This window comes from Mustela nivalis, assembly GCF_964662115.1.
Source record: "Mustela nivalis genome assembly, chromosome: 5".
Lineage (NCBI taxonomy): Eukaryota > Metazoa > Chordata > Mammalia > Carnivora > Mustelidae > Mustela > Mustela nivalis.
Window position 1 is genome coordinate 55,268,284 of NC_139024.1, and position 24,493 is coordinate 55,292,776.

Sequence of the window (24,493 nt, forward strand, 5' to 3'; positions counted from 1 at the left end):
AATCAGATTCTATTTATCATATATCTCCCTAAGCAGTCCCTTTATTTGGCTTTGCCACTGCTGTGGCAACCCATCATCACCATAGTGATCTTTTGTCTAAAATGCAAATTGGATTGCATCATGCTCCTACTTAAAATAGTTCAATGTCTACCCCTTCCTGCAACCACATGGTATAAAGTTCATTTCCTTCATCCCAGCATACCTTTCTGGCTCTTGGGTCTCTATCTGTGCTAACCCTCACCCTTGACTTTTAAGAATTGGAACTCCTAGAAATAATCGCCGTAGAATGTTACTCATCTGCACACATCTGGTAATGTGCAAATATCTATTGAACTGAAACTCTTTTGAATCTAGACTAGGTCTACACATCAGAAGAAAAAAACCCTCTTAGTGAATAATTCACTGTTTTATAGACAAAACTCTTAAGTCATTGCTCATGTTTCACTTCCTTAGTCTTCTGAGACTAGATTTATTGCTGTTGTGACATTATAAGCAACTCATTAAGTAAATGGAATTGGAATTTTGCAATCTGGCTTGCAGCTTAACACAAGGCAAAGAACTTTTCTTATTTAGTTTTTGATGTTCTGGGACTAGTTAGATTTTTCCCTTTTTGGATCTTTTATACATTTTTGGTCTAGTTGCAGTTCTGAAAAAGAGTGAATGAAATATGTAAAACTACTAAGGGCCAGAAGACTGTAAGCCCTGATGAACACAGATACGAATCATTGGTAGAAGACAGGGGTAACTCAGAGCTACCTGGGTGGGAATTCATGGGCTCTGATGTTTGGGCACCTCTCTAAATATGGAAAGTCTTTCTGCCTTGCTAAGTTGTCCATTAGAAAGTTGAAGCTGAGGCTGTCCTTTTCATGGAAGGGGTCAAGATTATTTTGAGATTGTTAGTGAACATGTTTCTTGAGATATATGTAAAACTGGAATGTTGTGGGTTTTTTTTTTTTTTTTTTCATGAGCACTACTCAGATACTCCTTAGAATAGAATAGAGTCAATTAAATATTTCTTGAGTAGAGTGTAGGGAACTTAAGGAAATGAGAAAAGATAGGCCTAATTTAGTGGCACTAACTCTACTGTGAGGAGGTAGAATTTAGCAAAGTTAAGCCGTGGTCCAAATTGCACTGTCTTCAAGGAGAACATTTTGGTTATGATCAGTGTATAGAATGGAGACTAATATGGAAGGCTGGTGGTGGGCAGGGAAGGGGGTAGTTTTGACCATGGATACATCCAGGTATCAACTTTCTGTGGCAAGACTGATCCTGGGTTCTGCCACCTAATCACATTGGTCTAAGATTGTCTTTGGAGTGGGTGAGATTGGCTGTCATTGTCAAGCATTAGTGACTTTGAACAGGTAAGAGGCAGAGACTTGAGAGCCTTATGTTCAGTTCATTGGTTTTCTTCCTGTCTCCATCCCTTGAACTGTGTCTGGCACACTGGGACACATTAAAGAATTTATTGCATAAATCATAAATCCCATTTTTGTTATATGTATAGTTCAAAAAACAGGTAGAGCCTGTTTCAGAGAAATGGTTTCTGAGAAATTCTTAATTTTAGAGCTATTTCTCCTTTCTCCTAAAGGCACACCAATGCTGGCTTCTGAGACCTAATGTCTTCTGGTTATCATATCTCTAGGATCAAGTCCTTGTCCTTTGACTCTCTAGATGCCTTCTATGTGCCTTCTCCCCTACACCTCAAGGTTGCTTGGCCCCAAATCTGTATCTCTATCCCTACAGGTTTCCTACAGTAATACCCATGTCTCATCTGTCTCATGTCATTGTCATCTGGCTCCACTTTTCCTGGCCATTCTCTACACTTCTGGCTCAATTTCAGTGGAGCCCATAATTCTTTTTAAGCATCAAGGCTTAAGAACTTTGGACTCATTCTTTTATTCTTGGTAGGCACTTAATTTCCACATACCCAGTTGGTTAATATGTCCTGCCCATCTTTCTTCTCTTTCTCATTATTGCTTCTTCCTTTTTCTTTTTTTGTGATCACCGATACAGAGAGAGAGAGAGAGAGAGAGAGAGAGCTCAAGGAGGGGTAGTAGCAGGCAGAAGGAGAAGCAGTAAATGGAATATACTGCTAAATAATAAATGGAATTTATAAATTATAAATGGAATATATAAGGGAGTTCCATATGAGGCTTGATCCCAGGATCCTGGGCCAAAGGCAGATGCTTAACCAACTGAGCTACCCAAGCATCCTGGTCATTACTTTTTTTAGTTAAAAAATTATGCTATATTGTTGACACACAATGTTACATTAGTTTCAAGTGCACAACACTATGATCTGATATAGTCATCACTTTTAATTTTGTATTTCTGTAAGCTAAAAGCAAGTGAATCCTCCTTATTGCTCTCATATCCAGAGTTTTCTGTGTTCATCTTTGGTCACTTAATAGTAGTAGTAGTAATAGTGTAATAGTAGTGGTTATAGTAGTGGTATAAGTAATTGTAACAGTAGGAGTAGTAGAGGTAATAGCAACAGTAGAAGTAACAGTAATACCTACATTCATGTGTGTATTGTGTACCAGGCACTGTGCTTGGTGTGATATATATAATAGTCTATTGGTTTTATTTATTTTTTATTTATTGTGTTCAATTAGACAACATATAGTATATCATTAGTTTTTGATGTAGTGTTCAATGATTCATTAGTTGCACTTAACACCCAGTACTCATCATATCATGTGCCCTTTTCTAAAATTTTGTATTAGTCACCATTAAAATGTCAATAAACTTGCTCAAGTAAGCTAATAATTTGTCTAAGGACTCAAGTTTGTAGTTGGTAGATCTGGAAATGAAGCTCAAATCTGTCTAATTTAACTTAGTGAAATCAATGGAGAAAGGCTTTTTAAAAGTATAGATTTTTTATGTATTTTTGTTGAGGTCTTCTATGCTAGGTCTACATGAGTTTAGTTGAATCCTGAGCTTTCTGTAGGTACTAATAATGCATGGTCTATGCAAACCTGGAGAGAGAATTTGAGCAGTTCAGAGATCTAATGTAGGGAATATCAGCTCTTACACTCTATGAGTTTTTTTTTTTAATTTTATTTATTTATTTGACAGACAGAAATCACAAGTAAGCAGAAAAGCAGGCAGAGTGAGAGCAGAGAGAGACAGAAATCACAAGTAGGCAGAAAAGCAGGCAGAGAGAGGCAGGCTCCCTGCTGAGCAGAGAGCCCGATGCGGGGCTTGATCCAGGACCCAGAGATTATGACCTGAGCTGAAGGCAGAGGCTTAACTCACTGAGCCACTTAGGCACCCCTCCATGAGTTTTTTAGCAGACATTTAAGCTTGAGTTTTGAGTGAGTTATATTCATATAAACCAAATGTGTACTATTTTGGAGTTCGTCTTCATCTTGCTTTTTCAATCATGAATTAAGAAGTCTATTCAAAAAGTGCATGAAAGTCCTGAGCACCTCTGCTAACATGCCAGGTGCCATTGCCAAAACTGCAGCTTCCCACACTTGTGAATGCCAAAGTCACAGCTGTGGGAAAGTCGGAAGCTGTTGGCGTTTTCAGAGATGAGCATCTGAAACTCTTACGTTGTGTCACATTTCCTATGAAATGAACAGACTTTCTTTTCTACCTGGGAGACGTATCTCAGTCCTAAATCAGAACCATGGTGATCCTTATTGCTCAAACACTGCAGGCTCAGCCCAGTCATTTACCCCAGACTTGGGCCAAGAATATGGGCTCTGGGGCCGAGGATGTATCAGTGGGGTGAAGCCCACTCCAACCACAGAGACTTAGAAAGAGCATCTTAGGTGCTACCGAGCACCTAAGATGAGAACCGAAGTTGGAAATGAACTTGATTTTACTTATTTGTCAGCTAAGGCAAATGGAATGTCATATTAGTTTACATAATTTTCATTTTCTGTCATAAGAAATCTTTCAAACTCTATTATTTACAATTAAACTTATTAAAGTGAAATAAAATTAAAAACTCATTTCTTTAGTCATACCAGTCACATTTCAAGTGCTTATTAGCTGTATATGGATAGTCACTATAGTTTTGCAGAATGCTGAAATGACATTTCCATTTATTGCAGAAAATGCTATTGGGTAATACTGGGATCAACTTTAAAATAGTCAACAGAGGGGCACCTGGGTGGCTCAGTGGGTTAAAGCCTATGCCTTCGGCTCAGGTCGTGATCCCAGGGTCCTGGGATTGAGCCCCGAATTGGGCTCTCTGCTCAGCAGGGAGCCTGCTTCCTCCTCCTCCTCTCTCTCTCTGCCTACTTGTGATCTCTGTCTGTCAAATAAATAAAATCTTTAAAGAAAATAGTCAACAGATATAGTTAGGATACTTTCCTATCCACTGCTTGATGCTCCATAGTAATGCAGAAATGGACTTTCTTCTTGACTTCAGCAAATAAAATCCTTCAGGGAGCTAAATATGTAAACACAATACAGACACCAACATAGATACATCTGAACACATGGCTGACTCTAGTTGGGAAGTATCTAGAAGCTTCATACACTTGAACAGAATTTTTATGAAGAATAAACTTTTGATTGGAGAAGGGAAAAATAATTCTTGATTCTTCGAAGAAAGAGTGTGAGCAACATTGCTGGAACATGAAAGTGTACATGAGGAAGTTAGCATTCAAGGTAATAGTTTGATGATACAAACAACAACAAACAACCCCCCCAAAGGGAATGCAAAATTCTGTCTCAACTAATTATCCTTTCCCCTTGAAATTTCCAAAGGGAAAAATGGTAAGCAAGATGCCATTTATTAGCTGGGTTACTGCCAGGGCTTCTTATGTTGTCTTGTTTGGAATACACAGCTTATAATAAATGTCAATGATAATCTCACCTGATTTCTCAGCACAAGATCCAAATTTAGGGACATTTTCACACTTGGCCAGCCATTTTGCAAAGTGAGCTGAGGTGATGCTGGCATGTATTGGCCCACAAGTGAAGAAGGCAGATGAACTAGATGATCCATCTCAGCGTATGGAGGCAATAGGAGGCAGATGAGTGAATTGTGTATTGGTAGGCACTCTTTTCCCTCTTACAGTGACCTCATCCACTTGTCCTTATGACTCAGGGTCCCAGCACCTCATGTTTCATGTATCCAGCAAACTCGTCAAATGTTCTTATGTTTGTAAAGCTTAATTATCTGTTTACTAATGTTTTCTATGTAAGTGATGAAGCAATCTGAAAGATGGAAAAAAGGGAATCTGTGTCTTCTTCAGTCTTTTAATCTTTATTTTTACTGTATTATTGTATTGACTTGAACATCCAACACAAAACTGCATAGCACAAGTAATAAATTTTTGTTATTATTGTTGTTATAGCTGACTTTAAGGAGAATGCTTCAAAGTTCCATCTTTTTATTTTTTTATTAATATATAATGTAATTATTAGCCCCAGGGATACAGGTCTGTGAATCACTAGGTTCACACTTCACAGCACTCATCATATCCCATACCTTCCCCAATGTCCATAATCCAACCACCCTCTCCTAATCCCTTCCCCCCATCAACCCTCAGTTTGTTTTGTGAGATTAAGAGTTTCTTATGGTTTGTCTCCCTCCCAATCACATCTGGTTTCCTACCTTTCCTACCCTCCAACCCCCCCCGCCACGTTGCCTCTCAACTTTCTCATATCAGGGAGATCATATGATAATTGTCTTTCTCTGATCGACTTATTTCACTCAGCATAATACCTTCTAGTTCCATCCACATCATCACAAATGGCAAGATTTCATTTCTTTTGATGGCTGCATAGTATTCCATTGTATATATATACTGCATCTTCTTGATCCATTTATCTGTTGATGGGCATATGGGTTCTTTCTATAGTTTGGCTATTGTGGACATTGCTGCTATAAACATTCAGGTGCACATGCCCCTTCAGATCACTTCATTTGTATCTTTAGGGTAAATACCCAGTAGTGTGATTCCTGGGTCATGGGGTAGCTCTATTTTCAGCTTTTTAAGGAACTTCCATGCTGTTTTCCAGAGTGGCTACACCAGCTTGCATTCCCAGCAACAGTGTAGGAGGGGTCACCTTTCTCCACATCCTCGCCAGCATCTGTCATTCCCAAACTTGTTAATTTTAGCCATTCGGACTGCTGTGAGGTTATATCTCACTGTGGTTTTGATTTGAATTTCCCTGATGCCGAGTGATATGGAGCACTTTTTCATGTGTCTTTTGGCCATCTGGATGTCTTCTTTGCTGAAATGTCTGTTCATGTCCTCTGCCCTTTTTATTTATTTATTTAAAAGATTTTATTTATTTATTTGACAGAGATCACAAGTAGGCAGAGAAGCAGGCAGAGAGAGAGGAGGAAGTAGGCTCCTTGATGAGCAGAGAGCCTGATGCGGGGCTTGATCCCAAGACCCTGGGATCATGACCTAAGCCAAAGGCAAAAGCTTTAACCCACTGAGCCACCCAGGTGCCCCTCTGCCCTTTTCTTGATTGGATTATTTATTCTTTGGGTGTTGAGTTTGCTAAATTCTTTATAGATCTTGGATACTTGCCCTTTATCTGATATGTTGCTTGCAAATATCTTCTCCTATTCTGTCACTTGTCTTTTGATTTTGTTAACTGTTTCCTTTGCTGTGCAGAAGTTTTTGATCTTCATGAAGTCTCAATTGTTCATTTTTGCTCTTGCTTTCCTTGCCTTTGGCGATGTGCCTAGGAAGAAGTTGCTGCAGCTGAGGTTGAAGAGGTTGCTGCCTATGTTCTCCTCAAGGACTTTGATGGATTCCTTTCTCCCATTGAGGTCCTTCATTCATTTTGAGTCTATTTTCATACATGGTTTAAGGACATGGTCCAGTTTCATTTTTCTGCATGTGGCTGTCCAATTTTCCCTACACCATTTGTTGAAGAGACTGTCTTTTTTCCATTGGACATTCTATCCTGCTTTGTCAAAGATTAGTTGACCATGGAGTTGAGGGTCTATTTCTTGGCTTTCCATTCTGTTCCATTGATTTATGTGTCTGTTTTTGTGCCAGTACCATACTGTCTTGATGATGACAGCTTTGTAATAGAGCTTGAAGTCTGGAATTGTGATGCCACTAACTTTAGCTTTCTTTTTCAACATTCCTCTGGCTATTTGAGGTCTTTTTTGGTTCCATATAAATTTTAGGATTATTTTTTCTATTTCTTTGGGGAAATAAGGATGGTATTTTGATAGATATGAATATTTTGAGAGAAATTAATTTAGTGCCATTGTATTGCATTGAATGTGTAGATTGCTTTGTAGCATAGACATTTTCACAATATTTGTTCTTCCAATACAAGAGCATGGAACATTTTTCCATTTCTTTGTGTCTTCCTCAACTTCTCTCATGAGTACTTCATAGTTTTCTGAGTACAGATTCTTTGCCTCTTTGGTTAGGTTTATTTCTAGGTATCTTACGGTTTTGGGTGCAATTGTAAATGGGATTGACTCCTTTATTTCTCTCTTTTTTTATTTTTTATTTTATTTATTTTTATTATTTTTTAAATTTTTTATTTTTTATAAACATATATTTTTATCCCCAGGGGTACAGGTCTGTGAATCACCAGGTTTACACACTACACAGCACTCACCAAAGCACATACCCTCCCCAATGTCCCATAATCCCACCCCCTTCTCCCAAACCCCCTCCCCCCAGCAACCCTCAGTTTGTTTTGTGAGATTAAGAGTCACTTATGGTTTGTCTCCCTCCCAATCCCATCTTGTTTCATTTATTCTTCTCGTACCCACTTAAGCCCCCATGTTGCATCACCACTTCCTCATATCAGGGAGATCATATGATGTCTTTCTTTGCTTGACTTATTTCACTAAGCATGATACACTCTAGTTCCATCCATGTTGTCGCAAATGGCAAGATTTCATTTCTTTTGATGGCTGCATAGTATTCCATTGTGTATATATACCACATCTTCTTGATCCATTCATCTGTTGATGGACATCTAGGTTCTTTCCATAGTTTGGCTATTGTGGACATTGCTGCTATAAACATTCGGGTGCACGTGCCCCTTTGGATCACTACGTTTGTATCTTTAGGGTAAATACCCAATAGTGCAATTGCTGGGTCATAGGGCAGTTCTATTTTCAACATTTTGAGGAACCTCCATGCTGTTTTCCAGAGTGGCTGCACCAGCTTGCATTCCCACCAACATGTAGGAGGGTTCCCCTTTCTCTGCATCCTTGCCAGCATCTGTCATTTCCTGACTTGTTGATTTTAGCCATTCTGACTGGTGTGAGGTGATATCTCATTGTGGTTTTGATTTGTATTTCCCTGATGCCGAGTGATATGGAGCACTTTTTCATGTGTCTGTTGGCCATCTGGATGTCTTCTTTGCTGAAATGTCTGTTCATGTCCTCTGCCCATTTCTTGATTGGATTATTTGTTCTTTGGGTGTTGAGTTTGCTAAGTTCTTTATAGATTCTGGACACTAGTCCTTTATCTGATATGTCGTTTGCAAATATCTTCTCCCATTCTGTCAGTTGTCTTTTGATTTTGTTAACTATTTCCTTTGCTGTGCAAAAGCTTTTGATCTTGATGAAATCCCAATAGTTCATTTTTGCCCTTGCTTCCCTTGCCTTTGGCGTTGTTCCTAGGAAGATGTTGCTGCGGCTGAGGTCGAAGAGGTTGCTGCCTGTGTTCTCCTCAAGGATTTTGTATTTCTCTTTTTTATGTCTTGTTGTTGGTGTATAGAAATGCAACTGCACTGATTTTATATCCTGACACTTTACTGAATTCCTGTACAAGTTCTAGCAGTTTTGGAGTGGAGTCTATTGGGTTTTCCACCTAAAGTATCATATCATCTGCAAAGACTGATAGTTTGACTTCTTCTTTGCTAATTTGGATGCCTTTTATTTCTTTTTGTTGTCTGATTGCTGAGGCTAGGACTTCTAGTACTGTGTTGAATAGCAATGGAGATAATGGACATTCCTGCCATGTTTCTGACCTTTGTGGAAAATCTCTCAGTTTTTCTCCATTGAGAATGATACTTGCCGCGTGTTTTTCATAGATGGCTTTGATGATATTAAGGTATGTACCCTCTATCCCTACACTTTGAAGAGTTTTGATCAAGAAAGGATGCTGTTCTTTGTCAAATGCTTTTTTAGCATCTATTGAGAGTATCATGTAGTTTTTATTCTTTCTTTTACTAATGTATTCTATCATACTGATTTATTTGCAGATGTTGAAACAATCTTGCAGCCCTGGAAGAAATCCTACTTGATCATAGTGAGTAATCCTTTTAATGTACTGTTGGATCCTATTGGCTAGTATTTTCGTGAGAATTTTCACATCTGTGTTCATCAAGGATATTGGTCTGTAATTCTCTTTTTGATGGGATCCTTGTCTGGTTTTGGGATCAAGGTAATTCTGGCCCCATAAAATGAGTTTGGAAGTTTTCCTTCCATTTCTATTTTTTGGAACAGTTTCAGGAGAATATGAATTAATTCTTCTTTAAATGTTTGGTAGAATTACCCTGGGAAGTCATCTGGCCCTGGTTCTTGTTTGTTGGGAGATTTTTGATGACTGCTTCAATCTCCTTACTGATTATGGGTCTGTTCAGGTTTTCTATTTCTTCCTGGTTCAGTTTTAGTAGTTTATATGTCTCTAGGACTGCATCCATTTCTTCCAAATTGTCAGATTTGCTGGGGTATAGTTGCTCATAATGTTCTTATAATTGTTTATATTTTTTTGGTGTTGGTTGTGATCTCTCCTTTTTCATTCATGATTTTACTTATTTGGATTTTATATCTTTTCCTTTTGATAAGTCTGGTCAGCGGTTTATCAATCTTATTAATTCTTTCAAAGAACAAGCTCCTAGTTTTGTTGACTTGTTCTATTGTTTTGCTTTGTTTTTTGTTTGTTTGTTTGTTTGTTTGTTTATTTCTGTTTCATTGATTTCTGATCTTTATTATTTCTCTTTTCCTGCTGGGTTTAGGCTTTCTTTGCTGTTCTTTGTCCAGCTCCTTTAGTTGTCGGGTTAGGTCGTATACTTGAGACCTTTCTTGTTTCTTGTGAAAGGCTCATATCGCTATATATTTTCCTCTCAGGACTGCCTTTGCTGTGTCCCACACATTTGGAACCATTGTGTTTTCATTATCATTTGTTTCCATGAATTTTTTCAATTCTTCTTTAATTTCCTGGTTGGCCCATTCATTCTTTAGAAGGATATTCTTTAGCCTCCATGTATTTGGGTTCTTTCCAAATTTCCTCTTGTGATTGAGTTCTAGCTTCAGAGCATTATGGTCTGAAAATATGCAGGGAATGATCCCAGTCTTTTGAGACCCGATTTGTGACCCAGGATGTGATCTATTCTGTAGACTCTTCCATGTGCACTAGAGAAGAATGTGTATTCTGTTGCTTTGGGATGGAATGTTCTGAATATATCTGTGATGTCCATCTGGTCCAGTGTGTCATTTAAGGCCTATATTTCTTTGTTGATCTTTTGCTTGGATGATCTGTCCATTTTAGTGAGGAGGGTGTTAAAGTTCCTTTACAATTATTGTATTATTGTTGTGTTTCTTTGATTTTGTTATTAATTGGTTTATATAGTTGGCTGCTCTCATGTTGGGGCATAGATATTTAAAATTGTTAGATATTCTTGTTGGACAGACCCTTTGAGTATGATACAGTGTCCTTCCTCATCCCTTATTATAATCTTTGGTTTAAAATCTAATTTATCTGATATGAGGATTGCCACCACAGCTTTCTTTTGATGTCCATTGGCATGGTAAATGGTTTTCTACCCCCTCACTTTAAATCTGGAGGAGTCTTTGGGTCTAAAATGAGTTTCTTGTAGACAGCATTTTGATGGGCTTTGTTTTTTATCCATTCTAATACCCTGTGTCTTTTGATTGGGGGATTTAGCCCATTTACATTCAGGGTAACTATTGAGAGATATGAATTTATTGCCATTGTATTGCCTATAGGTGACTGTTACTGTATATTATCTCTGTGCCTTTCTGGTCTACTATTTTTAGGCTCTCTTTGCTTAGAGGACCCCTTTCAATATTTCATGTAGGGTTGGTTTGGTGTTTATAAATTCTTTCAGTTTTTGTTTGTCCTGAAAGCTTTTTAACTCTCCTTTTATTTTCATTGATAGCCTAGCTGGATGTAGTATTCTTGGCTGCATGTTTAGTATTCTGAATATATCATGCCAGTTCTTTCTGGGCTGCCAGGTCTCTGTGGATAAGTCTGCTGTCAATCTAATATTTTTACCATTGTATGTTACAGACTTCTTGTCCTGGGCTGCTTTCAGGATTTTCTCTTTGTCACTAAGACTTGTAAGTTTTACTATTAGATAATGGGGCTGTGGACCCATTCTTACTGATTTTGAGGGGGTTTCTCTGTGCCTCCTGGATTTCGATGTTTGTTCCCTTTGCCATATTAGGCAAATTCTCTACAATAATTCATACCAATATACCTTTTGCTCCCCTCTGTCTTTCTTCTTCTTCTGGAATCCCAATTATTCTAATGTTGTTTTGTCTTATGGTATTGCTTATCTCTCAAATTCTTTCCTCATGGTCCAGTAGTTGTTTGTCTCTCTTTTGCTCAGCTTCTTTATTCTCCAACATTTGGTCTTCTATATCACCACTTCTCTCTTCTGCCTCATTTATCCTAGCAGTAAGAGCCTCCATTTTTTATTGCACCTCATTAATGGCTTTTTTATTTCACTTGGTTAGATTTATTTCTTTTATTTCTCCAGAAAGGGTTTTTATTTCTCCAGACAGGGTTTCTCTAATATCTTCCATACCTTTTTTGAGCCCAGCTAGCACCCTGAGAATCATCATTCTGAACTCTAGATCTGACATATTACCAATGTCCGTATTGATTAGGTCCCTAGCCTTCAGTACTGCTTCTTGTTCTTTTTTTTTGTGATGAGATTTTCTGCCTTGTTATTTTATCCAGGTAAGAATATACAGAGAGAATAAAATACTAAAAGGGTGACAAAAACCACAGAAAAATGTGTGTTAACCAAATCAGAAGAGACCCCAGATCATGGGGGTAAGAAAGGGGATAAAAAGAAGTTAAAAAAATTAAAAAAAAAAAAGATAATATAGATATTAGACTGGTGAATAGAACAGAGCCACCCACTTAATTAAGTGGGAATACTTTGGTCTCTTAGAAGACCAAAGAAGATACACACACACACACACACACACACACACACACACATAAATAAGGGTAAACACATAAAGGGATGGAATATGACTATAAAAATGAAAAATTTTTAAAAATTCTAAAAAAGGAGTTGATAGGATAAGTTGGTTGGGAAAAGAAAAAAAAAAAGAAAGTGGAGAAAATTTGCTCAGCCTGGAGACTAGAACAAAGCCCTGTGCTAGATTTAGGGTATATTTTGATCTATTAGAAGAAGTTGTATCCCAAGAAAAATTTTTTAAAGAAAAAAACCCATGTGTATACAAAACAATAAAGCTAGATACACTAAAGTATAAAATATAACTATAATAATGAAGGTTCAAGGGACTCCTGGGTGGCTCAGTGGGTTAAAGCCTCTACCTTCAGCTCAGGTCATGATCCCAGGGTCCTGGGATCTAGCCCCACATTGGGCTCTCTGCTCAGTGGGGAGCCTGTTCCCTCCTCTTTCTCTCTGTTTCCTTCTCTGCCTACTTGTGATCTACGTCTTTCAAATAAATAACTAAAATCTTAAAAAAGAAAAAAAAATGAAGGTTCAAAAAGATTTTTTTGAAAGGTGTTGGGGTTCCCTCGGAGGGGTGGAGGCGACCGGACCAGCCGGAGGTCCCTTCCCGGGGCTGAGCGGGATGGCGAGTGTCGCGAACCCGGACGCACCAACAGACGACACCAGGCTCGGGGGATCTGTCGAAGCAGGATCTCACTTTATTGTGCGGGGGCACACCTTATATAGAGCAGCAGAAGGGAAGTGAGGACAGAGGGGGAAGAGCCAATAAGATCGGGCGAGAGGAGGAAGTGCCATAGGTTTCAGGAACCGAAACTGTGAAATTGGCGCCTTGTTGGCCGGAAGAGACGGCAAGCCGGCGCCATCTTTATTCTGGGCCTCACCCTGTGGAGGCACCTCTAGTTATGTGCCTTATATTTCCCCCTTTTGTTTTTGTAGGCATGACTTCTGTCTTAGGTTGCCAGTGACAAGACAACAGGCTTACCCGTCATTGAGGGTCATACAGCATAGGTATGTCCTCTGTCTTAGGTTGCTCTGTGTCTCTCATTGGTCTTACCCATCACTGAATATCATGCTGCTACGGGGGGGCATCTCCTTTAAGGCCTGTCTTAGGTTGACCCAACCAATATGGGGTCTTACCCGTCATTGGCCAATAAAGATTAATGATAGATTTCTTCATCATGGGTGGCCAGTCTCTGGTAATGTACTTGAACATTCATTAACTGAATGGCTTCCATCCTTTTTTGTATAAATTGAGTTAGCTTATTGATAAGGCAGGGGCGAAAGGAAACGACAAGGAGCAGAATAAAGAGGGGGCCCAGAAGAGGGAGGAAGTATGGGAGAAGGCCACCGAAGCTGGTCCCGAACGGACTGTTCCACATCTCGCGACGCCTCTTTTCCAGGTCTTCTTGTAGTTTTCTAATTTTATCTTGAACTATGCCCGATTTGTTGGCATAGAAGCAGCATTCCTCCTGCAAAAACAAGCAGATGCCTCCCTTTTCGGCAGTTATTACTGCAGAAAACATCGTCAATGCGTCCGAGATCTAGGTTAGAGGAATTATCAGCAAGGGGTGGCACCCAAAGACAGGAGGTATTAGTGGAGAGGGGGGAAATATATATGTTGGGTCGGGGCAGTAGAAGCTGACATGATGAGAAGAGTAGGGATAATGAGATATTGTTGACTAAAATGGCCTGGGCCAGAAGAGGCCCATTCTTAAGGCATAGCCAGCAGTTCTAGGCGAGAGAGGGGTTGGAGGAGTTTATGAGAGCGAAGACAGTGTTTAGAATACTTTCAGTTTCGGGGTCAAGCTGTAGCACTCCCCGGTTCTCAGGTAAGATTAGGGGGTGATAGACAGGAGGTTCTTGGCTCCTGATCATAATTTCAATACTGCGCGATACAATTGCATTGCGGGTTTGATCTTGGGGCCCGCCCCCATCAGATACTCCTATGGGCGCCACGGAGTTGAAGCAGACATCCTGCCCTGGGGTGCCATAACAAGGGGATGGCATCGAGTTGCTGCCGGCCCCCGTATCACTGGGTGAGTTTGTCCCCCGCTTTGTGTACCAGTATGTTTTGTTATCAAAAGAGCATTGTTGGGCGGTGTCTGTGTAGCAAACAGTGTGGAGTGAGGGATGGAATGTGGAGCATGGGCAAGGCCCAGGTTTTCCTTGTGATGTAGGGACGGTTCTGGGAGCATTACCTGAGCATGAGATTTTTGATCGGTAACATTGTGAGGCAGGGGGTCTGGTGTGTGTGCCCCCTTTGCAGTCACAAGGATTTCCCTGTATTCCTCGGAGCAGGGCCTTGGCTTTACCTGGGTCGCAGAGTCCCGCAATAGTGACTTGTGCATGAGCCAGTAGGGTCAGGAGCATTGATAATATCATCTTTTGACTGTAGATCTGTGGGTCAGATAGGGAGAAAAGGTTCCTCAGAGAGTTGTGGGCTCTCTGGGTCTGGGTTATTATTGTTTTCTGGGGCTGGGAGGTATTTGATGTCTCGTGTGGGCACCCAAATAGGCTTCTTTTCTTCCGGGGGGAATATGCATCCAAACCCTCTACCTGTAGTGAGGAGGGGGTCAGGTCCCCTCCAATACCCAGTCAGGGGGTCTTTCCATCTGACCGATATTGAGGTATAAGGGGTTATGGCAGACCAGTGTCTTTGGAACGCTGTCAAATGATCGTATTTTGAAAAATTTAAAATATTAAGGGTGAACAGTGCCCTTTTGAGTTGATCATGTGGGGGAAGGGATTCCCCCTTTTGTTTTTGTAATTGGTCTTTGAGGGTACGGTTTTGTCTTTCCACAATGGCTTGTCCTCGAGGGTTATAAGGAATGCCGGTGGAGTGGGAGATGTTCCATTCTGAGAGGAAGGTTTTAAAGGTTGTGCTAGTAAAGCAAGGACCATTATCAGTTTTAATTTGTTTGGGGAGTCCTAGAGTGGCAAAACATTGTAAGAAATGGCTGACAGCATGTTTAGTCTTTTCGCCGGCATGGGCAGTTGCCCAGAAAGCATGTGAACATGTGTCAATGGACACGAAAACAAATTTAAGTTTACCAAAGGAGGGGTAATGGGTTACATCTGTTTGCCAGAGGTGATTGGGGTGTAGCCCCGTAGGATTGCACCCCCCCCCCCGGAGTGGGGGAACTTGTAGGAAAGGTTGGCAGGATTTGCAGGTTCGAATGATTTTTTTGAGATTTTTAATGGGTACCTGGGGGAAGCGTTGATGGAGTTCCCTCCAATTGGTGTGTGTAAGTTTATGGAAGTGAGCAGCCTCTTCTACAGAGTAACATTGGGGAGTAGATGCAAGTTGGTCAGCCAAGGAGTTACCTTGGGATAGGAAACCCGGAAGTCCTTGGTGTCCCCTGAGATGTTGAACGTATATTTGGCTGGTTCTTTGTTTTAGGAGGGTTCGGGTTTGGATCATAAGTGGGGTGATGGGGTTAGAATCTAGTTTGATGTGAGCGTCGATTAGGTTGGGTAGGAGGTTTACCACATAGAGGCTGTCAGAAAATAAATTGAGGGGACCCTTAATGGTGGAAAGGGCTAGGACCACAGCATAAAGCTCTTTAAATTGTGCAGACCCCTGGACCAGGTGGATGAGAGATTTCTGAGGGGTAGGGGTTCTATCAGTATCAGAGTGAGGGGGGAAGATCACTACTGAAGCTCCTACTTTTCCTCCATCTGTAAAGGCTGTATGAAAGGATGGATCTGCTTGGGTGATGAATAGCATGGGGATCTTCCACTGCAGCTTACCGAAGGAATTCATCCATTTATAAGGCCCATAATGGCAATCTATATTTCCGGAGAATCCTTCTAAGGCTATGGCCACCCTAGCATTATTGCGTTGGAGCCATGTGAAGTCCTGAGTTCGGTAGGAAATAACAATGCTACTTAGATCCTGTCCAAATAAACGGAGCGAATTGTTTCTCCCTTTCATGATGCAGTCAGCGAGTTGGTCAGTCGCCGTGTATACTCGCGGGGTGCCCCCCCCGAAAGGTGGATCCATTGAATGGGTTCTCCTTGTTGGGCTAATAGCGCTGTCATTAGGGATTCCCCAGGGAAAACATATAGAATTAAGGGCTCGGAGGGAGTGAATCGCTTTAAGGTAGATTTATCAATGGCCCGTTGGACCTCATTGAGTGTTTGGATATGTTCTGTGTTTAGAATGATATCAGACGAAAGATTTGAGCCCTTGAGTAGGTCAAATAGAGGGGTGAGTTTCTCAGTAGAAATAGAGATCATGGCCTCATCCAATTTATTTCACCAAGTAGTTTTTGTAACTGAGGTAGGGTGTACGAGGGTTGAATCTTTAATTGGGGTCTGATCAGGGACACTGTATCCAAGGAGAGTAAGGATCCAAGGATTTTAAAAGGGGGGATCCTTTGGATCTTTTCAGGGGCCACCTTGAAATTATGGTGGGCCAAAATAGAGAGGCACTCGGTAGTGAGGAGGTCAAGCTGAGAGCGGTCAGGCGCTCCTAGGATAATATCATCCATATAGATGTAAAATAGAATGTCTGGGTTTCTGAAAAATGATGTAAAAATCTGGGCTAATATGTTCTGGCAGATTGATGGACTATTAGCCATCCCCTGGGGGAGGACCGTCCATTCAAACCTCTGATCGGGCCCGGAGAAATTAAGAGCGGGCAGGGAAAAGGCGAACTTTTCCATATCATCAGGGTGGAGGGGAATGGAGAAGAAACAATCCTTTATATCAATGGTGGTAATAAAATGGTTGGATGGAATGGCTGGAATCCATGGAAGTCCCCTTTGGGGGGTTCCAAAGGGGACCATTTTATTGTTGACCTGTTGCAGGTCCTGTAGTAATCTCCATGTACCATTGGGTTTTTTGATAATGAAAATGGGTGAGTTCCAAGGGCTAAGGGACTGGCGTATATGTCCTAGGTCGAGCTGTTGCTGCACTAAGATATGGAGTTGTTGTAGTTTGTGGGAAGGGAGAGGCCACTGCTCCACCCAAATGGGGGGTCCCTCTTTCCAGGTAATCTTAGGGACCTGGGGCAGGGCAGTGGCCTTTAGGATTGGGGGGACTGATACCTTTGCCTAATGCTCTCAAGATAGGGGTCCTTTCGGTAATTAGGATGGGAGTCCCTTCCTTCCTGGAACTGCTGTTGGTATTCTTCCTCATCTAGTACATCATCAAAGAAGGCCTTATGGTCAGTACTAATGAAGGCCTCCGTTGCCCCTAGAATATCTTGACCAAGTAGGTTAGCGGTGAGGCCAGGGGCCACTAGGGGGCGAATCTGTCCTCTGTTGCCATCTGGATCTACCCAACATAACGGGTTAGCAGTCTCATAAGAGCTGGACTGGCCTCCTACCCCCAGTAGGGGAGGGCCGGGGACAAGTTTCCAAGAAGGGGGGACTTCCTCTTGCCTGAGGACAGTGCGTTCAATGAGGCATTTAAAGGACTTGTCTCCGATGGTAAGACGCATTTTGGGGCGGAGGCCTGGGACCAAAGGAACTGTCCAAAGAACCTTGACAGGTGTTTTCCCCTTGTTTAACGGGGCTGGGGATTGCCCCGATTGGAGTTTAAAGGTAGATCTACAATCCTTGGCCCAATGGAACCCCTTCCTACATTTAGGACATGGTGTTCGGGGCGTATCAACAGGTTGTGGGGAGCTTGGTTTGCACCCTAGGGGGCAGTTTCTCTTAAAATGCCCCTCTTGCCCACAGCCAAAGCACAGGCGGGGAAGGTTGGCCTGGTGGGGCTGCAATGATGCCTGCTGCATTACACACACTAGCGTCTCAAGGCTGTCCTGTTGATGCTCTCTTAAGGCTGCCGCCATAGCTCGCGCCTGATGCGATGTGGACCCAATGTCTTTTGTAGCAATAACCCAGCGGTCCATAGATCTTTCTTTTAGGCCAGCACAGGCCATCTTATAATCTCGGGTCATTCCTTCCCATACTGCCATTCTGACGAAATGGTCTCTGAGATCCCCAGGGGGCATCTTTTTCTTAACTGATTTCTCCACCCGATCAATGAAAGAGGGCAAATCTTCGTTAGTTTTTTGGTGTAACCCTGCTATTGGTGACTCAGAAGGCCCCTCCTCAAGTTTGCTCCAAGCCGCGAGCACAGCGGCTCGGATTTGGTCCTGGTAAGGGGGGGGGGGGTGGCTGCCTGTTGGGTTCCGGAGGCATACTGGCCATCAGTCCCAGCAAGCATTCCCATAGTTATAGGGATGGCTGGATTGGCTCGGGCATTTCTTTCTGCAATCTGCTGACATTCCTCTTTATATAAGGCTGTCCACTTTATATATAGGGCCCCCGGAAGAATGGCCCTAGCTAGTGACCGCCAGTCAGCCGCCGTACATGGGGAATGGGCCAGACCTCGGAGGATGGTTTCTGTCCAGGGGGCGTTGGGCCCATCCTCCAACACTGCCTTTTTGAGCTCCTTAAGGTCCCCAGGCTCCCATGGGTACCATGGAGCTGGACGGTTGCCTCCTGGGTTAACATTAACAGGGAAGAGAGAACAACTGGAGGGCTCAGGGGAGGTGACGGTTGAATAAAGGGGTTAGTGGAAGGGGGGCGCGCAGGGGGGCCCTCAGCCAGAGATCTGGGTTGGAGGTCCGGGGGCCAAGGAGCCGTGTCAAAGGGGTCTAGCGAGGGGTAGAACCTCTTTGGTTTAACAGGGGGGTCGTTTTTAGAAGAGGACTGCCCCATAACTTATGGGGGTACACTCACCTGTTGACCGATTGGCCCGTCAGCGAGAAGAGCGAGGTTCCTCACACGGGGCACCAGTTGTTGGGGTTCCCTCAGAGGGGTGGAGGCGACTGGACCAGCCGGAGGCCCCTTCCCGGGGCTGAGCGGGATGGCGAGTGTCGTGAACCCGGATGCACCAACGGACGACACCAGGCTCAGGAGATCTGTCGAAGCAGGATCTCACTTTATTGTGTGGGGGCACACCTTATATAGAGCAGCAGAAGGGAAGTGAGGACAGAGGGGGAAGAGCCAATAAGATCGGGCGAGAGGAGGAAGTGCCATAGGTTTCAGGAACCGAAACTGTGAAATTGGCGCCTTGTTGGCAGGAAGAGACGGCAAGCCGGCGCCATCTTTATTCTGGGCCTCACCCTGTGGAGGCACCTCTAGTTATGTGCCTTATAGAAAGGTATTGTTAAGATAAACTAGTTAAAAAATGTTAAAAGAGGAAAGAGTAAAAGTTAAAAAAAATAGAATAAGAAAAAATAAAATTAAAAAAAATAACATTGCAAGACTAAAAAATCATGTGGAGAAAGCCATCAATTCCATGCTTTGCTTTCTTCTCCTCTGGAATTCGCTCTTCTTGATAAGTGAGCTTGGTCTTTGCTGGATTTCTTGCCGATCTTCTGGGAGAGGGGCCTGTTGTAGTGATTCTCAAGTGTCTCTGCCTGAGGCAGAATTGCACCACCCTTGTTAGGGGCTGGGCTAAGTAATCTGTTCCCATTTGCTCTCGGAAGCCTTTGTTCCCTGATAGCTTTCCTTCAAGAGTTCTGGAAAACGGTAATAAAAAGGTGACCTCCCAATCTCCAGCACAGAGGAGACAAGAGCTTGGGGACCCACTTGTCAGTGCGCCCTCAGAGAAAAAGCCTCAATCGCTCCTGTATCCCTGCCCTCTCGCTGTGTGTTGAGCTCACTTGGACTGTGGACCCAGCATCTCTGTCTCTGGCACACAGCCCCACCTGGAGTCTCCAAACCCAGCAGGTCACTGGTGCTCTTCCAAGGTGGTCTTCCTGGATCTGCCACTTGTGGGGTCCCTGCTCAAAGAGCAGTGGTCTGACTGTACCACAGATCACAGTTTCAGGTAATCCTGAGCTGAGAGCTCACTCCTCAGCTCTGTCTCCGTAGCCAGCTTCTCTGCTCTAATACCTGCGAGCTCTGCAATACTCAGACATCTCCAATCCTTTGGTGACCCTGGGGGCTTGAGACCACACTGTCCCCATGAAGGTTCCAACCCCGCTTAGCCTCTAGAGCAATGTCCCTCAGTGGAGCAGACTTTTAAAAGTTCAGATTTTGTGCTCTGTTGCTCCACCACTTGCCAGGAGCCAGCCCCTCCCACTGCGGTCTCTCTTCCCGTTGCTTTGGATTCACTTCTCCACAGGTCCTACCTTTCAGAAAGTGGTCAATTTTGTTTCTAGAATTGCTGTTCTTCTTCTCTTCAATCCCCTGTTGGATTTGTGGTGTTCTGAATGGTTTGATAAACTATCTAGCTGATCTCCTTTTACCTGATGTTATCTCAGCCTGCTACTCTTCCTCCATCTTGACTCCTCTCCCTCGAAGTTCCATCTTTAAGCATGATGCTTGCTTTAAAGATATTTGTAAATTCATTTTGTCAGGTTAAGACAGTTTCCTTTCTAATTCTATTTTAACAGCTTAAAAAGCAAGAATAAATGTTGATTTTTTTTTCACATGCTTTTGGGCCTTAAAAATACTTAAGTGGTGGGGCAGCTGGGTGGCTCAATCATTAAGTGTCTTCCTTCAGCTCAGGTCATGCCCCCAGGTCATGGTATCAAGGCCCGCATTGGGCTCCCTGCTCAGTGGAAAGCCTGCTTCTCCCTCTCCCACTCATTTGCTGTGTCCCCTCTCTTGCTGTGCCTCTCTATGTCAAATAAATAAATAAAATCTTAAAAAAAAAATTAAGTGGTGAGATGACTTTTCTTTTTTAATTTGTTGATATGGTGAGTTTTACTGATAGATTTTTCTTATTGCTTAGTCATTCTTATCCTTCAAGAAAGGATAAAATTGCATGTTTGTGAGCATATATTTTTTTTATTGGATTTGATCTGCAAAAGTTTATTTGGCTACTTATATATATTTCATAAGTAAAATTGGCCAGTGTGCTTATTTTCTTGTACTCTGATAGTTTCAATATCAGGGATTTATTGGTCTAATAAAATAAGGTGAACGGCTTTTATTATTTTTTCTTTTTCTGGAAGATCTAGTATAAAGTTGGGGTTTTCTGTCCCTTGAAAGTCTGTCTATTAAGTTTCTTTGAACCATATTCATTGATGGGGGATGTAGACTATGGGGTAAGGAGAGGAAAGGAAAACTTTGGTCACTATTTTGGTTTATGTATTTGGTGATTGGTAAATAGACTCAATTTTGGTAATTTGTATTTGTTTACATAAATACTGGCATTCCTGACTTCCTTTGGTTACTAATTGTCTAGTAGATCCTTTTTCTGACTCTTTAAACATTTTGTGTTCCTTTAATTCAGTCATAACTTTTATAAATAAAATTTGACCAGATATTTAAAATTCAATCTAAGAAAGTTATCTTTTTAAAAAAATATATATATATTTATTTACTTATTTATTTGAGAGAGAGAAAAAGGCTACACACAGTGGGAGGGGCAGAGGAAGAAGGATAGAGAATCTCAAGCAGACACCACATTGAGTGTGGAGCCTCAAGAATGATATCTTTTAGTCTATGACTTTAACCTCCTCCTTTAAACATCTCATCCAAGATATCTGAGAGCTTCTGGAGTGTGATTTTCCCCTACTTTACCTCTTTTTAGTTACTCCTAGTAACTAGATAAACACACTAGCATCATCTTCCCAAATATTTAAAATACAGTGTTATATTAGTTGCAGGTGTACAATATAGTAGTTCAACAATTCTATTCCTTACTCAATGCTCATCAAAATAAGTGTACTCTTAACTTCTTTCACCTATTTCACCCATCCCTCCCACTTACCTCAGTTTGTTCTCTATAGTTAAGGGTCTATTTTTTTTGTTTGTTTGTTTGTCTCTTTTTGTCTTAGTTTGTTTTGTTTCCTAAATTTCACAAATGCATGAAATTATATGGTATTTGTCTTTCTCTGACTGACTTATTTCATTTAACACTATAGCCTCTAGATCCATCCCTGTTGTTGCAAAAGGCAATGTTTCATTCATTTTATTGTTGAGTAATATTCCAGTTTCTGTGTATGTGTGTGTGTGTGTGTGTGTGTGTTTGTGTGTGTTTGCATGTTGGACTCTTGGTTTTGGCTCATAAAATGAAAAGTTTATATCTATATCTGTATATATATCTATGTCTATATCTATCTATTTCTATATCTATATCTATATCTATATGTAATGACTTCTTCTTTACCCATTCATCTATCAGTGGACACTTGGTCTGCGTCCATAATTCAGATACCACAAATAATGCTGCAATAAACCCAAGGGTGAATATATCATTTTGAATGAGGATTTTATGGTAGGTCTACTTTTTAGTTTTTTGAGGATTCTTCATACTATTTTCCACAGTGACTGTATCAGTTTGCATTCCCATCAACAGTGCATGAGGGTTCTTTTTTTCTCTACATCCTTTCCAACACTTATTCCTTGTGTTTTTGGTTTTAACTATTCTGACAGGTGTGAAGTGATATCTCATAGTGGTTTGAATTTGAGTTTTGCTGATGATGAGTGATATTGAGCATCTTTCTGTGGTCTGTTGGCCATTTGTATGTTTTCTTTAGAGAAATGTCTGTTCATGTGCTGCTCACTTTTATTTGGATTATTTGGTTTTTTGGGGTGTTGAGCTGTACAAATTCTTTATATATTTTGGATACTAACGCCTTATTGGGTATATCATTTGCAAATATTTACTTCCATTCAGTGGGTTGCCTTGTAGTTTTGCTCATTACCTTCTTTGCTGTGCATAAACCTTATTTTGATGTAGTCTTAAAAGTTAATTTTTGTTTTTGCTTCTCTTACCTCAGGAGACATATCTAGAAAAATGTTGCTATGGCTGATGTCAGAGAAATTACTGCTTGTGTTCTCTCCTAGGATCTTTATGGTTTCAGATCTCACATTTATGTCTTTAATCCATTTTGAGTTGATTTTTCGTTATGGTGTAAGAAAGTGGTCCAGTCTCACTCTTTAGCTGCCTAGTTTTCTCAGCTTTATTTGTTGAAGAGACTTGACTCTTTCCCATTGCATATTCTTACTCCCTCTGTCAGAGATTAATTGGCCCTATAATTGTATGTATATTTCTGGGCTCTCTGTTCTATTCTACTAATTATATGTCTATTTTTTGTACCAGTACCATACTGTTTTGATTACTGAAGCTTTGTAGTATATTTTAAAATCTGGGATTATGATACTTCCAGTTTTGTTATTTTTCAAGATTGCTTTGGTTATTTGGGTTCCATACAAATTTTAGGTTTTGAGGTTCCATATATATTTAAGGATTATTTCTTCTAGTTCTGTGAAAAATGCTGTGGATATTTTTATAGGGATTGCATTAAATCTGTAGACTGCTTGGGTAGTATGGGGATTTGTTCTTTCCATCCATGAGCATGGAATATCTTTTCATTTGTCTGGATGGTCTTCAATTTCTTTCATCAATGTTTTATAGTTCTCAGAGTACAGATCTATCATCTTTCAAGTTTATTCCTAGATATTTTACTCTTTTTGGTGCCATTGTAAATAAGATTGTTTTCTTAATTTCTCTTTCTGCTATTTCATTGTTAGTGCACAGAAATGCAACAGATTTTTCTATACTCATTTTGCATCTTGCTACCTTACTGAATTCATTTATTGGTTTAGTAGATTTTTGGTGGAGTCTTTAGAGTTTTCTCTATATAGTACCATGTCATCTGAAATTAGTAAAAGTTTTGCTTCTCCCTTACCAATTTAGATAATTTTTATTATTTTTTTTCTTGTCTGATTGCTGTGGCTAAGACTCCCAGTACTATGTTGAATAAAAGTGGGGAGAATGGACATCCTTGTCCTATTCCTGATCTTAGGGGAAAAGCTCTCAGTTTCTCACCATGGAGTATGATGCTAACTCTGGGTTTTTCATATATGGCTTTTATGATGTTGAGGTATGCTCCTTTTAAACCTACTTTGTTGAAGGCTTTTATCATGAATCAGTGTTGTACTTCATCAAACTTATTTTCTGCATCTATTGAAATGATCAGATGGTTTTTATCCTTTCTCTTCTATGTATAATTTTGGTAACCCCAAAACTTAACTACTTATAGCCTACTATTGATGAAAAGAATCCTTACTGAAAACAGAAACAGTCAACTAACACATATTTTGTATGTTATTTGTATTATATACTGTACTCTTAAAAAAGTAAGCTGGAGAAGAGAAAGTGAAGAAAGTCATAAAGAAATGAAAATACAAGAAGAATAAATGAAACAAGATGGGATTGGGAGGGAGACAAACCATAAGTGACTCTTAATCTCACAAAACAAACTGAGGGTTGCTGGGGGGAGGGGGGTTGGGAGAAGGGGGGTGGGGTTATGGACATTGGGGAGGGTATGTGCTATGGTGAGGGCTGTGAAGTGTGTAAACCTGGCGATTCACAGACCTGTACCCCTGGGGATAAAAATATATGTTTATAAAAAATAAAAAATTAATAAAAA

The 24,493-nt window shown here is 41.0% G+C and overlaps 1 long non-coding RNA gene across 3 annotated transcripts in view; it reads left to right on the plus strand.

The window, feature by feature from the left end:
* LOC309864654 overlaps window positions 1-24,493 on the plus strand; it is a 251,154-nt gene that overhangs the window by 97,685 nt on the left and 128,976 nt on the right. The window lies entirely within an intron of this gene.